We start from the raw sequence: 10,493 nt of genomic DNA on the forward strand, positions 1-10,493 counted from the left end.
TTTTTTTTTGGGGGGGGTGGGGGCGGGGGTTCGAGGGTAGGGGTGAAAAAATGAATTTTTAAAGTTGAAAATATGTTTTAAAAACAAGCTTAAAGCTTTTTTCTTTTTGAAGGGGGTGGGGGGCTGATAGGGGGCTGATGGGGAGGGGGAGGGTAGGGGGTTGGGGGTAAAAAAATAAAAAATTGAAATTAGAAATATCTTTTAAAAATAACTTTTAATATTTTTTTTTGGGAGGGGTGGTGGTAAGGAGTGGGGGTAGGGGTGAGGATGGGGATAAAAAAAATTGTAAATTGAAGTTGAAAAAGAGTTTTGGAAAATGTTTTCCTTAAATTTTAAAGGGAAGTCATTTTCCTTAAATTTGAGGAAAATGAGTTGATTTGGAAAACATTTAATCCAATCAAATATGAGAAAATTGGAAAATCCTTCATACCAAACACACCCTAAATGGACACTTTTCTGGCACAACTTGACATGACACTGCAAAATGACAGAAATAGCCTTTTGGTTCTTGGCTCCAAAACCATCTAAATTTCCCTCCAAAAAAAGAAAACCACCTGACTTTTCTTTTTTAGAGTAAAACTAAATGGCATGACACTTTTTTGGCACGACCTGGCATGACACTGCGAAATGACTGAAACAACCTTTGGCTATTGACTCCAAAACCACCTAAATTTCCCACCAAAAAAGGAAAACCACTTTTGACTTTTCTTTTTTATTTACTTTACTAATTTCATTTCATTTACTTTACTCTTCCAATATCTTTACTTTCTTTTTTACTTAATTCATTTTATCTCTCATTCTAGAAAATGTTTCTTAATTTTCTTATGTTTGGTTGACTTAAATATTTTAGAAAATAGTTCTCAAATAAACTTATTTTCCTCAAATAATAATTTTTTCCTTACCTCACTCCGTACCCCGATCCTCCCCATTCAATAAAATAAAAATTTTAAAATTTTCTTTCTTAAAAAAATCAATTTATTTTGTTACTACACCCAAACTAACCCCTCCTCAATAAAAAAAATTAATAACTTAAAATTTTATTTTTGAAAAATAGTTCAAAGTTAGATATTTTCAATTTTTTTACCCCGCTCAACTCCTGACTGTCCCACCCCCGCTTTCCACAAAAAAAATTAAAATTTATTTTTGAAAAAAGTAATTAAATTTTCATTTTTTTTAGTCCACACTTACCCCAACCACCCCCCACCCCCCAATGAAAATTAATAAGTTAATTTATTTTATCATTTATAAAAAATAATTCTATGAATTGCTAATTTTTAATTATAATGAAGTAGTATGGAATATTTATATCCAAGCTAGTGACCTAAAAGGCAATGTAATTTTTTGCCTTCATCTGAAATATGATATGTTTTTTCAATATGCTAAATAGACTTTATATGCATATGGTAGAACAAACTATTTAGAGGTCATATTTTAAAACAACAATCTATGTATTAAGTTGAAAACAATACATTTTTTTGTTTAAATCTTATCTATCTTTTGAGTACTCGATCATTTATGATGATATTAATTTTTTTTTGAACTTTCACGTTACGTCTTTTTCATCACATTTATTTACTATTTATATATTAAAGAAATGTTTTTAAAAATTATAACAATGAAACAAATAGGAGTTATCAATAATATTTAAGAGTAGAAATTATAAAGCGGATAAATAAATTGATTGCATAAAAGACGTGTCATGCTACAATCTCATCAAAGACCACAATTAAATAATATATAGGCATAGATTTTTATAATTATGTAGTTAAGACATAAAAAAAAAAATCTACATTATTATATTCACAAAGTAATAAAAAATGAAAAGAAAACTTCTAAATACATTTCAAGCAAGAAAAGAATAGCGACACAAACAAATTATTACATATGCATAAGAATAAGCAATGATGTCATATAATAATTTATTTCATCTTTAATTTTCTTTGAGAGAAAAATAAAATATAACTTATTCTCATAATTGTTTTGATTGAAATAAGATAGTTATATTAATTATGTTTTACAGTAAAAAGTAGGATCATAGAGGACTAAATGAGTAATGTTATCAATATGTGTACTTAAGTTATTATATATTACAAGTCAAAGGAAAAAAAAAAATCTCTAGTAAAAGAAATTCCTAACTATGCTTCAAAAAATATTCTTCTAAGTCTTCCTTCAAGAAAACATACAATAAATAAATAAATAAATAAAGGAGAAAGTAATACAATACAAGCATCACTTTTACAATTTTCATTATCAAATAAATATGAATTCAATAAATCAATTCATAAATTCAAAATAAATTATTTAATTATAATAATATAAAACACAAAAAATATAAAAAATTGTTAATATGATATTGTTTTATGTATGGTATTATGATATATTTATATTCCCATCATGTCAAATAAAAAAATAATTATATCAAAAAAGAGAAAATAATTTAAAATATACTCGTAAGTTATGAAATTATCAAGACTAAAATTAAAGGGTATGAGTTATGAGTAGTTATTATTTATAAATATATTAAATTAGAGAAGCTTAAAATATTAGAAGTTATACTTGTCATTTTATAATAAGAAAAAGGACACAAAGAAATTCTCGACAAAAAAAATGTCAAATAACTTGAGCATAAATTTAACTACCTTATACATGCTCTTAATAACAATAATTACATGAATAATGTAAAAATCAAGCTAAAAAGATATCAAGAAAATATATAATAAATAAATAAATAAAGGAGAAGGTAATACAATACAAGCATCATTTTTACAACTTCCATTATAAAAAAAATACAAACATAAATATATTAATACCACACACACATATATATATGTATATATACACTTCAAATATGAAATAATAGAATGATCATATTTATAAAGATAAAATGATGGTGTTTTAAATTTTAAATTAAATATTTAGGAGTTATGAATATGAAAAGTATGAGTTATGAATATTATTAAGAGTGAATATGGAATAAATGAGTTGTGAATGTAAGACTTTTAATAAAACAAATAAAGGAGGAATAAAAACAAAATAAAGAAGAGAGGAAATAGTGCTTAATGTCTATAGTTACGTGGGAACTATTTCATGAAAATGGATATCAACCTTTGTTGTTTAAATGAATCTCAAGAAATAGTTTTAGATTTTTTAATAAATTATACAAATAGAAAAAATTAATAAAAATGTCAAAAAATTGATTAAAAATATTAATGAAATTGGATTTTTTTTAACAATCATACTAATTTATTGTCTATAAGTTATTAAATTAATTATTATATTTATTAATGAAGAATTGATAAGTCACTCCAAATTTCAATCATGCATTCTCCTTTCTTAATTACATTCAATTATTCTACTTTAATTAAGAAAATAAAGAAAAATATCAAAAATAAAGGAGAAAAAAAGATAAATATGAATGGTGGCCTTAAAGAGGTGTCACATCATCTTTTATATATATATATATATATATATTATTTTTTATATCAGAATAAAAAATTTCTACTAACAATATTAAATTAACGTACTCAACTAAATAAGATAATAAATTTTTAAAATATTTACATATAAATAATAAATATTAGTTAATTTTATTACTTTTTATAAAATTCAAGAGCGAGGTAAATGTTTTTTATTCTATTGTTAAAAATAATAATAACATGACATGACATTTCATTAGGAGTGAGGTTTATATTTTGAGGAAAATAGGAATAACTTGATAATATTGTGGTCCTAAAAGAAACAAAAGTGATTACAAGACAAATTTCCAAACATTGATGATTATCTAAGGAATTTGCTCCCAATTTTTTTTTTACATCACAATTCAATACTTTCTCCATCCCATATTAGTTGTGTTAGTTAGTTTATATATATATTAAATTACTTGCTTATTCATTAAATTAAAATAAAATTAGTTACATTTTTTTCTCACTTTATCCCTACAATTAATACTCTTAAGAGAATATTATATAAAAAAAAAAATTAACTAGAAAATAATGGATTCATTAAATGTTTTGAATTTCATGAAAATTAGTAGTGTTATTCTCAACGTGGAATATAATTATTGAAATTGTAAACTATTATTATTGATCAATAAATTAATAAATATTACTTTGAAAAATGTTTTTAAAATTTAATGAATATACCTTCTCCCCCCCCCCCCTCCCCCTCCTTAAAAACAAGTGATACTAAAAAGAAAGAAGAATGGAAGAATAAACAACAATATCAAAAAAATTGGAAGAAAGATAGTGAATATAAATAAATGCTTCTTGGGCAGTATTTTTTATTGGGAAGAAAAAATTCTTGGGCAGTGTAGTTTTCTTGAAACCATCTAATGGTTTAAGACTTTTGTTTTAGTAGTTTTACTTTAAAGGGTACTTTGGGTACAACAAAAAAATGAATTTACCCTATCACCCTTTTCATTTCTGCGAAATTACGACCTTACCCTGAAAAAGTAAGGTCCTGCCATTTCTTGCCAAAAAAGTGTCATGCCAAATATATTTTTCGTAATTATAAAAGCCCAGCAGATAAGAGATGAATGAATATTGAGTTAATAACTTTGATGGTCACTCAATTATCAACTTTTTTCACAGAAAGTCACTCAACTTTCATTTTCAACTCAAAAGTCACTCAATTATGACTTCTTTGTATAGAAAGTCACTCAGCCTATTTAATTATTATTTTCACTAAAATTTGCTGACATGAAATTTTTATTTTAACCAAAATTTTAAGAATCAAATATATATCCATTTAAATCATTTAATGACCCACCTCATTTAACCTGACCAGCTAAAAATATAATCTTGAACAATTTATTTTTCCTAAATCATTACCATTAATAATCCAGCACTCTGTTTGTTCTTCAATGGTAGACCCTTTCTTCCAACACATACAATTTTATGTTTGTCATTTTCTCCCCTCTTGATTGGGAGTTTAGATGTAGATTATCCCTTTTTGCTTTTCATTATATCATAGTGATTGACACTATCAATCAATTTTCTCTGTGGGAAATGTCATCTTCTAGATGAAATTTCTGGATATTTAGAAAGAAGAGGTGAATGTTAGCATTTGAATTTAATCCTCATATGTCAACTTGAATGTATACATATCATCTTGAACTTTTTATTTTGTTTAAAAGATTGTTTTCCTATCGTTCTGAATCCTGATAAAGTCATTCGTCATGCATTCATATGTACAGTGGGAGAAGAAGTGCAATCTATCGAAGAAGGGAGCTCTTGATGGAGGATCTCCTGCAACATCAATTGGACCATCGAATGATATTCAGAATAAAACTAACTCGATCTGACTATCTAAATTGTTTTGAAAAAGATAATATTTTTGCTCTTAACGTTGATGTTTCAAATAGTGTTGTACCTTTACAAAATTATACAAAAAGGCAAAAGAAAAGAGAAGAAGAACGCTAGGGAGAAAGAAGGGAACAAGAGAGAATGATTTAGGAAATTGATGGTAAAATAAAAATTTTAATATTATATTTTTAGCGGGGCGGGTTAAATGTGTCGGATCATTAAATGGTTTAAATGGATATATATATTTGGTTTTTAAAATTTTGGTTAAAAATAAAAATTTCATGTCAACAAATTTTAGTGAAAAAAATAATTAAATAGGTTGAATGATTTTTTATGCAAAGAAGTCATAGTTGAGTGAATTTTGAGTTGAAAATGAAAATTGAGTGACTTTCTCTGAAAAAAATTGATTGTTTAGTGCCCATCAAAGTTATTAACTCAATGAATATTTATTCAGAAACAACTTCATTACTATAATTCAGACTTGTTTGTTACTTTTGTTGTTTGTCAATTATCAATTCTAATGTAATGGTCAATTTAGAAATTCAAATTCAGATCTGGAAAATGTTGAAGCCCTCAACTCCTACCCCAAATCATCTTCAGACCCTCAAACTTTCATTTTTCGATCAGCTCGCTCTTCCTGTATATGTCCCAATACTCTTCTACTACTTGCCCAGCGTTAAAACATCATGTGATAAGCTTCAAAAATCTTTGGCGGATACGCTAACCAAGTTTTACCCTCTAGCGGGTAGATTTAGTGAAGATGATGATGAACTCTCAATTCACTGCAATGATGAAGGTGTTGAGTATATTGAATCCAAAGTCAATATGGATCTTGCTGAATTTCTCCGTGAAGCACCCAAGATTGATCTTCTTCCTGAAATGGATCATCAGTACACAAAATAGCTGATGCCTTTACTTTAGCAACATTTGTCAAGGAACCCAGTGCGCACAAAGTACTCACCAAAGAGTGCTCACCCAAAGGGCAGAGGTTGTAGCGACTGCGGGTTATCCTGGAATTCCAAAAAAATCATTTGTCAAGGAATGGGCACACACTAGCCTTACAGGACACTAAAAGCTGGCTCTCTCCAAAGTTTCGGTCACTTGTCATCTCTCTTTCCCACCAGAGTGCTATCAGGAACTCAGTTTCCATCATCAGCTCCGAACATTAATACTACTCGCCCTAAGATTGTCACAAGGAGATTTATCTTTGATGCTTTAGCAATAGCAAACCTCAAAAATACAATTGAAGATTCAAGTGACATCAGACCTAGCTACTCGAGTGGTGCTCATTATGTCATTAATATGGAAGGTTCTTGTTGGCATTTCCACTGCCAAAAATGGATATTCAAGGAACTCGTCTTTATTATTTCTTAATAATTTAAGGGGGAAATTGAATTTACCATCGTTAGATGATGATGCTTTAGGGAATTGTACAATGTATGGAATTGTTAATATGGAGGCAAGAAAGGATGAGTTGAATGATTTTGTAAAGTTGGTAGGAAATACAATAGGGGACACATGTGTAGCCATTGGTAAGCGTTGATGACATTTCCTCTTTCGTTGTTAACAATCAGAGAAAAGTTATAGAGAAATTTGCCCAAGGAGACGAGATTGACATTTATCCAAGCACTAGTTGGTGCAGATTTTCTTGGTATGAAGCTGACTTTGGTTGGAGAAAGCCATTCTGGGTGAGTGCAATGCTTTTGAAGGAATAAGTCTGATGGACACAAAAGATGGTGATGGAATAGAAGCATGGGTTTCTTTAAAGGAGATTGAGGATGAGAAAGGTTAATACGTATGTGACATGGCACCATCACGTGATTAGTTAATTGATTATTGTTAAGGCTGTTAGTTAATAGTTTGTTAGAAAGATACTAGCTAGCTTAGTTAGTTACAAGTTAAAACGTGTATATAAGTGTGTAGATGATCAAATTTTCAGTATTGGTTTTAATCAGAGAAAATTTCCCAATTCTGTATTCTCCCAGAATTCTGTCTCTGTTCATTCAAGCTTAATAGCAGTTTCAGATTTCCTCCATTAATGGAAGTCACTGCAATGTTTCTGAATTCTAACAAGAATGACATGGCTCAATTCAAGAGAGACCCCAACATTTTGTCATCCACTTCAAAACTAGCACTCCATTCCTTTGGATAAAATGAAACTATGTACGTAGTAATATTTCTTGCTTTAATTTGTATTGCTTGTCCGTTCGTGTTTTTTTCATAATAAAATAATAGTAATTACGTACCTTCTTTTAAACTCTGTGTGTTCACTTTTACTTGTCACACTTTTATTTGACATATCCATTAAAAAAATAATTATTGATATAAGTATTTTATCAAACTATCTCCTATTAAATGATGTCTTAAAATAAGTATTTTTATTCGGAGTGTAAAACATGAAAAAAAATTATTATCTTTTTTTGATAGGTTAAAAGTGACAAGTAAAAATAAAAATCTATTATAGGAATAAGTTACAAGTAAAAGTGAACGGAAGGGATAATAAATTGTTTGAAATTAATAAGACGGAACAAAGCCGACCTCCAGATGGAATATATTTGGATAATGCTAGCTTTAATTAATTTTTCACCAAAGTAGGGGTAGACAATGTGGAATTTTCGTATATAGTCACTTAAAATTAACTTAATTATGTTTCATAACTATAGTTTGTTAATTACGATTCGTAGCTACAATATGTTAGAGGGAGGAGAGATGCGCGAGCGAAATTGGAAGAGGGAGGAGAGAGACGGGTGAGAGAGGGCAGAGTGCAGAGAGGTGAATTGTATATGTATATCTGTCAAATAATTGTATATATGCAATTGATATACATATGTATTTGTATATCTGACGAGCGATATTGGGACATGGAGGAGAGAGATGAGCAAGATTGGGAGAGAGAGGTGAGCAAGAGAGGGCAGAGAGTGGATAGATGCGAATTTTATATGTATATTTGTCAGATAATTGTATATATGTAACTAATATACATATGTATTTGAATATCTGGCGAGCGAGATTGGGAGAGAGGCGAGTGAGAGAGGACAGAGACTNATATATATATATATATATATATATATATATATATATATATATATATATACACAAATTTATCTCATGAGTTGGGTAATAAAAAAACCTAGGGTTCGATTGAAGAGAAATTATTAAGAGATCTCAATTATTAATGCAGGCTACATATTGTTGCGGTACTTTTTGCAAAGTTTGACTTAATTGATTAAGGGTTCGGTGGCCTAGTGAGTTAGAGGGGGCGGGGTAGGTATTGTCATTATATCTCCATTATTCTTTTAATTTTAATTTAGAAATAGTGCATAAAAATTTCCGTGAAATATAGTTAAATTGCCTGTTACACATTCAAAATTAGGCTAGAGTTACACCACCTCTCAAAAATTTAATTGTTAAAGATCCATTGGTTTTTATGTTGGGAAAAGACTTAAATATTATATTCATTAAAAGTTTGACTCATCTATGCTATTGTTATTAAAGGAAAGACTCATTCATGCCATTTTTTTTAACTCCAATTTTGCAAAACCACTTTTTACACCTCAAACAGGGTTTAACAATTTTTAATGAAATTGTTGGATCCAATGTACTATTTTTGCTTATTCTTTCTTAAAAGCACCAAGAACACATGGAGAATATAAACAGCTCTCAAATTGTCAACATCTTCAATTTTTCACAAACATCTCAAATTTCGACTATATCATTAATTTTTTTCTTTTTAAAAAAAACCAAAATTCTAAAATCATACGTAGAGTTCAAAAAATTCACCATATAATAAAAAGAATCTAAAAATCAAACCCAAAATTTCAAATTTTTTCTTTGATTCGTGTTTTTGTAATTGTTTTTGACATTAGATCTTTGTTCCCTACTATTTTTTGAGTATACGTTCAAAATTTCAAATGATTTGAAGTTGTGGAGAAAATTCTACCATAAATGAATGTTGAAGTTTTGAAACTTTGAAGAATTTTTAAGTGGGTCTTGTTGAGTTAGTTTGAATTCGCTCTCAAAAGAGATTGAGTTTTGATATCTAGCTTAGATGGAAACTATTCTTGAAATTTGAGGTGATTTCGTGAAAAATTAAAGAAGTATGAAATTTGGGAGTTGTTTATGGTATTTAGGTGTTCTTGGTGGTCTTAATGAACAAGAAGCAAAAATAGTACATTTGAACCAAAAATTAAAAAGTGTTAAACCTTGTTGGGGGTATAAAAAAGCGATTTTGCAAAATCGGAGTTAAAAAAAAGGGCATGAATAAGCCTTTTTTTTTTAATAACAATGACATAAATGAGCCAAACTTTTAACAGATAACATAAATAAACCTTTTCTGAAAGTTCGATAGCATATATATTTGAGTCTTTTCCCTTTTATGTTTAATTTAACATTTAAATCAGCCGACCTATGTAGAAGAAATTGCTGCACATACTAATTGTGACATTTATGGTGTTAGTCCCATGTTGAGATTCAATCTCGGAAGTCCTATATTGGAGTAAAACGCTCCATAAAGGAGACTCTATATCGGAAAACCTGGATGAAAAATATTAGTACAATTCGTTTATCAAAAATATTGTATGTAATAAAAAGTAATGCCCTGTCAACTGGCGGTTAAAAGCCAGCCTATATATAATAGAATAGAGGAATAAATATTCATTCACAAACAACTTCATTACTACAATTCAGACTTGTTTCCTACTTTTGTTGGTTGTCAATTGTCAATCCTAATAGCCAGGTTAGAGATTGAAATTCAGAGCANTTAAAGAATGACAAAAGTCCCACATCGGTGGTTAATGAGATGGGTGGACTCCTTATAAGGCTTGGGCAATCCTCCTTCCTTTTTGTGAATAAAGCATAGTCTAAATGACTTTGTATATATACTGATGCCATCATAGCATCTGTAAGTTTTGCATTCCACTGCCTTGATGCTTGTTTAAGACCATATAAAGATTTCATAAGTCTACAAACCTTATGTCCCCCCTGACTTGTGAAACCTTTAGGCAACTCCATATAAACTTCTTCAAATAAATCTCCTTGCAAGAAGGCATTGAAAACATCCATCTGAAATATTTGCCAATTTTCAGCAACTGCAATGGCAATGATAGATCTTACTGTGACCATTTTCACAACTGGTGAAAATGTCTCTTGATAATCAATTCCCTCAGTCTGACTGTACCCTTTAGCCACAAG

At 29.0% G+C, this 10,493-nt stretch overlaps 2 pseudogenes; both read left to right on the plus strand.

The window, feature by feature from the left end:
- The first annotated feature begins 5,828 nt into the window (after positions 1-5,828).
- LOC125871306 (acetyl-CoA-benzylalcohol acetyltransferase-like) lies at positions 5,829-7,455 on the plus strand (annotated as a pseudogene).
- Positions 7,456-10,441: 2,986 nt separating this feature from the next.
- LOC125871307 (acetyl-CoA-benzylalcohol acetyltransferase-like) overlaps positions 10,442-10,493 on the plus strand; it is a 5,211-nt pseudogene continuing 5,159 nt past the window's right edge.

This window comes from Solanum stenotomum, chromosome 7, assembly GCF_019186545.1.
Source record: "Solanum stenotomum isolate F172 chromosome 7, ASM1918654v1, whole genome shotgun sequence".
NCBI classification, from domain to species: domain Eukaryota; kingdom Viridiplantae; phylum Streptophyta; class Magnoliopsida; order Solanales; family Solanaceae; genus Solanum; species Solanum stenotomum.